This window comes from Marmota monax, unplaced genomic scaffold (genome assembly GCF_021218885.2).
Source record: "Marmota monax isolate L192 unplaced genomic scaffold, Marmota_monax_Labrador192_F-V1.1 WCK01_AAM20220418_F8-fsc00293, whole genome shotgun sequence".
Lineage (NCBI taxonomy): Eukaryota > Metazoa > Chordata > Mammalia > Rodentia > Sciuridae > Marmota > Marmota monax.
In genome coordinates, this window is record NW_026694586.1 from 394,073 (window position 1) to 401,465 (window position 7,393).

Below are 7,393 nucleotides of genomic sequence, written 5' to 3' on the forward strand. Positions count from 1 at the left end.
GTTTTCATAAAAATGAATTTAATGCATAAAAATGCCTGCAAGAATATTCCTAACAGTCTGATCTGAAATCAGTTTAAATGATGAAAAATAATTATGCTTTTTTTTCCCTCTCTAAAGCACATTACAGCTAATCAGAGTTTTTCCTTCAGAAAACATGTTAATGTTTCAAAAACCTAACCTTGAGTACATTTGCACCTGTGCACACTAAAGCCGAGATTTCTTTTTTCATAGAATCACTGTATAAGTGGTTATTATGCTGAGAAATAAAAATTACTTTAGCCTAACTGTGATTCTGATATTCAGATGTTCTTATATGCTTATTTGCACCAATCTTGGTTTTTTTCTTCCCTAAGAGATGAAGTGGATGGTGTTTACAATTGTTGTCCTCTCACGTGTTAAAAACAAATATCTGTGAATAATTCATGTAGTTTGGAAGCATTTCAGGATTCATAAAGTTTTTTATAGAAGTATTATTTATTTGGGGCTGGATTTGTGGCTCAGCGATAGAGTGCTCACCTAGCACGGGCAAGGCCCTGGGTTCGATCCTCAGGACCACATAAAAATAAATAAACAAATAAATAAATAAAATGTATAAAAAAAGAAGTATTGTTTATCAAATTATTAATGATAACTAATTCAATGACTACTGAATATTTTACAATGATGCCAGAGAAGAAAATTACACCTAGTCCTACTAATTTTTACTTCAGCAATCTTAATATACAACAGCAATATTTCACATTGGAGACAGCAGTTAGTGGAGATTTCCAAGGGCATCTGACTCTTCTTCATATTATGTGGATGTAACTTAGAAGAGCTGGTAGTGTAGGAACAGCACTGTCCCCACAGAGATGCTCCTGTCCCAGGGCCTTACAGTGGATAGGCACCTTGTTTTGAACACAAGCATTTTCAGCTGACTGGGGGAGTCAAATCAAAATGGTAGATTCTAATGTCTCAAAATTAGGGTTTAGAGAAAATGGTCATTTTGAAAATGTATCAATTTTTTGAGTTATCTGTATAAGCTTCTACTTCAAAGATTTCCAGATCCTGCATAAATCACACAGGCTAACAGCCCCCAAATCACACAGGCTGACAATCCCATAATCCCATCCTGGTAAGGATCCTTGCTTTTATTGGCTTTTGTCTTTGCTTTTGCCCAGGTCCCTATAAAAGAAGCAAAAGCCAAAAGTCAGGAAGAGGTACTGACATCAGGGAGCTAGGCCTTGGGAGGCCATGGAGGTGCCATGAGGCTGTCTTCCCACCAGCAGGATCTCTGGGGAGCCTCCTGTTCAGCTCTGATATCTGGGAGACCCCACTGTGGAACCACACACCTCAATCAAAGTCCCAAAACCTAATCAAGGCCAATCTCTCCTGAGCTAAAAGCCAGAGGAGGGTTCAGGGGCAGATGGGCAGTTGATCAATGACATCTGGAGAACAGGCCTTGAAAGCAGGGGTGCCCAGTGTATGCCATGGTGAGCACAGGATGACATGCTCTCCAGGAAAACAGAGGTGCCCTCTAATGCCAAGTGATGTCCATGTCAGGTTGGGGTATATTGAAGTCCTTGCCCACAACCCCAGCTGTTCCACATGGCATATGCCTCCTCCAGCTAGGCTGGCCCTGGTTGGGAGGACCAATGCTGAGGGCCAGACTCAGTCAGCTCACCTCCCCAGAGCCCAAGCACTCAGCAAAGTGACACTTCAGTGGAACCTTCTGATCAAGTAAATTCTTGTGCAGAAATTCTAAAAGTAAAACCCATAGCAAGCAGTATCAGCTGAGCAAGCACTTACATTATGTGTATGTGCATGCTCGTAAGTTCACTGTGTTTTAGGTGTGTCCCCCAGAAGTTCAAGCACTGAAAACTTAATCCCCAAAGTCATATACTGATGGCATTTGTAAGAGAGCCTTTGGTAGGATTAGATGTGGTCTTGAGGGTGTGGTCCCCAGGAGAGTGTTGGTGGTTTTCCAAGAAGAAGAAAGGAGACCTGAGCTGGCACACTTGCTCTGTCCCAGCAGGTGATGTGTGTGCTGTTACGATGCAGCAAGAAGGCCCTCATCAGATGCAGGCACCACATTCTTGGACTTTCCAACCCCCAGAAACATGAGCCAAATAATCCTTTATCCTCTTTTATAGGTGGGGAACAGATACAGGGGATGGAACAAAGGGCCTTAAACATGCCAGGTACAAGCTCTCCCACTGAGCTACAGTATTGATATAGCATCAGAAAAGGACTACCAAAGCTGCCATAACCAGTACCGTGGACCAGGAGGCTTTAACAACAGTAACCTGCTGTCTCAGTTCTGCAGACCACAAGTCACAGATCAAGGAATTAGCAGGGTTGCCTCCTTCATAGGGCACTTAGAGAGACAGTGTCAGGCCACACTCTTGTTGACTTAGCCCTGTCCCCTTGTGTCACCTTCAGTACCTTCTTCCATATCACCTCCCTCCACATGAGTGTGTCTATGTCCACTTCTCCTTTTACAAGACACAGTTCTATTGTATCAAAGCCCACCCTAATGACCTCATCTTAATTTATCACCTCTGTAAAAACTCTTTCTCCAAATAAGATCACAATCTAAAGTACTGGGAGTTGGCACTTTAACATATCTCCCCACCCCTGCCTCAGGAAGGTCTCAATTCAACACATAACACTCTAATATTCTCTTTATGAAAAAGTCAAAATGTGACTCCATCTTAATAGCCATAAAAAACTGGATACTGCATTTCAAAAGACACCTCTAATCCTGTTTCCACATCCACATTCTTTTAGATTTCCTGTATGTTGCTTTAGTGTCAGAATATCAAGATGATTCATATTTTTGTGACCACTTGTTAGAGTCTGTAAACAAGTCAGGATGGCACCTGGCAAATGTTAGAGTCTGTAAACAAGTCTGGATGGCACCTAGACAAAATGCCAGAGGGAGTGGTTTGTGAAGTAACTCCAGCGAGCCATTAAGTGTGGCGATTCCTTATTGGTTGACTGATGTATCTAGTTTATGCTAATTAAGCTAAGCTGTGTGGAATGTATAAATACCACTCCTGTCCTACAATGAACGGCTCCTACTCCTGCTGTATCAACGTCCACAAGTTATTCGTCACCCCCCCCCCCCCGTTATTTTGCACAGCCAGCCGGACTCTGGCAGATGGTGGCCCATTACGGGGAGTCCCAGGACACTCGGGGGTAAGTGACAAAAAAAAAAGCTGCCCGTCCATAGATAGGACGGGAGCAATCTGCTTGTCCTTAGGCAGATAGGGTGAGAGGAAAAATGGCCATTTCGAGAAAATGGAAAAGATTGATACAGTATGTTTGTGTCTTGTTTTGTCTTGGTGTATTGTATTGTCTTTATGATGGAAATATGGAAGGGGTGAGAAGTAAATTACTAAGGGAAAGAGGCACCACAGTGGAACCAAGAATAGTTAGGGCATGTGTTGATAAGAGCCCAGGAACTCTAGTCAGAAAGAAAAAGAAAGTTCAGAAGAAGAAGGATTATCAGGAAAAAAGTTGCAGCAAAAGACTACTACTAAATACTTTTCGTTACCGGAGGGTGTGTCAAGCGGTGAGGCGGCTGCCAAGTGTGCGAGCCAGTCATGGCGCAGCAAGGAGTTTCCAAGCAGCGGCAGCCGGCTCTTCCCCGCCCCCCGCCCGGGGAGTGGGACACCACTGCAAGAGCCCAAATCCAAACCTGACCTGGAGGCACAGTCTCGCAGGCTCTTGCTCCCTGTGCCCAGTAGCAGTTTGAGTCTGGGACACTCCCCAGGGCCATCTGGGGCTGCCCAGGCACTACAGCCAGCAGAAGACGCTACTGGTGTCCCTGATGTTTGGTCATTTTCAATGCCAATAACTAAGCTACAATGGTTCTCCCACACCTGGAAGCTGATGAGTAATGAGCACTATTAATGCTTATTTCAAATGCAAAAAAACCTTGAGATAATGTACTAAATTGTTCAGAAGGTTGTTTTCTTAGTGGAATGCTACAGGATTTTCTTTAGCCATCCGGAGTTCCTGCCTTCGTCCCAGTTCCGGTGAAAACAAAGGTGGAAGAATTTCCAATGTTGCTGAGAACCGGACGAAACTTCGGCTAAGAAACGGATGAGACTTCGGAGCTGTTGCTGTTTCTGCTGCTACAGCTCAAGCTAGCTGCCTGCAGAACTTACCTGGACTGTGATTTAAACTAGCTGCCTGCAGAACTTACCTGGACTGTGATTTACCTGGACTGTGAGTTAATCTATTGAGACACTGCTTTACCTGGACTGAGACAACAAAATGTAATCTACAACAAATTTTAACTCAGTATCTGTACTAATGGTGTCATTGCTGGTATAATTTTTCCAAGGGCTTCTTGCATGGAGACATCAAGTGGCTTGGTATTGTTGCATTTTGTATCCTTCCCTTCTGCTTGTAGAAGATTATTTATGGTGTTTGTGTAAAAACCACTATGGTCATTATTTAAATTAAACAAAAGGGGGAAATGTTAGAGTCTGTAAACAAGTCTGGATGGCGCCTAGACAAAATGCCAGAGGGAGTGGTTTGTGAAGTAACGCCAGCGAGCCATTAAGTGTGGAGATTCCTTATTGGTTGACTGATGTATCTAGTTTATGTTAATTAAGCTAAGCTGTGTGGAATGTATAAATACCACTCCTGTCCTACAATAAACAGCTCCTACTCCTGCTGTATCAATCTACACAAGTTGTTCGTCACCCCCCGGCTATTTTGCTGCAGCCGGACTGCGGCAACCACTTACACAAGGTAAAAGTATTTCAAATCTGTGTTGTAAACTCTGAGGTTCTGGAACTCTACAAAGATGGCTACTTCAGTCTACATCAAAACAAGCTATATCCAGAGATGCCCGTGGACTCAGTATTGGTCTGGCTAGAAGTGAACTTAAATGGAGGTTTTCCAGATATCTTTAAGTATGTCTAAAATGGAGTGTGCACCAATTATTTTGCAAAACCCAGATTCCCTTATGGGGAGTCTGAAAACCCACAGAACTAGCCAAGCCAAATTTCTTTCAACTCCAACCTTCCATTTCCCTGATTGTTCATAAGATGCCCCAAAGATCTAAATGTGCCCGTAATGAGTTTTATCAACTGCCACCACCTACTCAACAAGCTGATCCCACCTCTTCCTCACCTTCCCCTCAGGTCAGAACCAGACAAAGACATTTTATGAAGCAAGGTGGAAGACAATGAGGGAAAGGCACTTACCAGGTCAGCAACCCCCTACTCATTTAGTCATCCCCCAGCATCCACAGGGGATTGGTTGCAGGACCCCTGAGATGCCCAAAACCATGGATGTTCAAGTCCCTTACAAAAAAAAAATGGTTAAACTGCATATAATCTACACACATCCTTCTGTACAAGTTAAATCATCTCCAGATTACTTATGTATCATATTATTCATATGGATTCCACATACTATTCAATGTATGGCAAATTCAACTTTTGTTTTTTAGAACTTCCTGGAAGTTTTGTTTTGTTTTATTTTGTTTTGTTTTTTCAATCTGCAGTTGGTTGAATCTGCAGATGTGAAGGGCCCACTGAATTCTAACTTATAGAGATAAATGCTTTCCCTGGGAGATTAAAGGAAGGATACAATATGGTGACCACTGCGCATAGGAGGTACAAATGGTACAAAAGACCCTAAACTTTTCATTCTCCTATGAATGTGGCCTCCTCATTAAAATAAATAAGTAAATAGACAACTGCAGCTAAGAGAGGAACCGACCTCCTCATCTCCCCAGGTGACCCCTCCCCATCACTGAAGTGCCCGTCCTAACAGTACTGGGGATTAAGCCTCAGGTCAGATGCGCTGAGCTACATCCTCAGCACCACCACCCCCTTTTTTTAAAAAATTTTGTGATAGGGTCTTGCTGACCTCAAACTTAGGATCTCCTGCCTTAGCTTCCAGGGTAGCCGGCATTACAGGCATTTTAATATCTTAATCTTGAGGTGGCTATCAATGGAGAAATGGGGGAGAGAAGTGAGAGTTATTAGATCAATTATATGCAGTACACATTCTTTCCTTCTATAAATTTGATCTTCTCCTATCCAGAAAAGTACCTCTTTGAAATATCCTTCATTAGCACACACTGGTTTCTGTATTCATGTTAACCACTGCATTTAACCCACAGTTGAGAAGACACATGGTTTATTTAGCTCCCATTAAGACAGGTAGATGTTTCCAAGGTTGCACCATTACAGTGGCATGCACAAGGAACAGCTCACATACTGTTCAGCAGACCACATGTGTGATTTTAAATGCTAATAAGCATTGCCAAATGTCCCTAAAGGGGGAAATTTACACACCACAATGCCACACTCCCCACACTGAGGTTTATACACTCTTACTTACTCACTTTTAACATCAACCAATTAGAGGAGTCAAAAGAGCATAGGGTTATTGTTTTCCAACAATGCTATCTTGATAATATAACCAAAATTGTCCTATAAGTCAGTGGCCTTTTGTATGTGTTCTTCTGCAATCTACATGACTACTATTCCTTTGTCCCATTTCTTCCTCATTCTTGTGGTGCTGGAGACATTACCCAGGGCCTGGCACCTGCTAGGCAAACACTACCATTGAGCTACACCCCCAGCCCTTCTTACGAGTTATTTGCATGTCATGGAAGTTCATCTCTTCATATGCTCTCATTGTTGTAAACACTTTCTCCACCCACAGCCTGAATTTAAAGTGAGATATCAGAACTTTCAAACCCAAAAGCAGGAAACTAAGTATTTTGTTGTTGTTTGTAAAAGTGGGGGAGGGATACCCCCAAAAGCTAAAATGCCTTCCTCTTTCCTTTCTCCTTTCCCCGCCCTAATGTCCAGTTTATTCTAATAAACCCAGGGTTCTAAGAATGATGGAGAATGGCCCATTCCACGGTATGATTCAGAGCGCTTCTCCTGGAGGTAGTACCAGGAGCACACACCAAAAGATGGTTCTGGGGAGCAAGGAAACTGGGAAGCCTAGAGTAACCAAGGCTGAGCAGAATTTGTTCCCTCTGGGGATGCAGCCACAAGGTGCTATGAGCTTAACTTTCCTATATCTGCGTGCAATATGACCTCAAGGGGGAGCCAGAGACACTCCAAGCCTCCAAGACAGGAGCCCCAAGCTGTGTGGCCAGGACCCAGGAGGTCCACACAAATGCAGAAAAAAACAGTACTTCCAGGAATTCAGAGCCCAAGGGAATACTAGGGTGTGGCTAAAGAACAATTTGAGCAGGGGCCAGGAGAAGAAGCAAAAACTTGGAAAATCAAGGTAAATGGGATGCCCTATGAGTGAAAGGCCCTTTCCAGATAGGCTGGAAAACTGAGGAAGACCTGATATCATATAAAAAGAAAGACTGATGGCTGATGTTGTTGCCTGTAACAACAGTACTGTGATTATGTGAGGG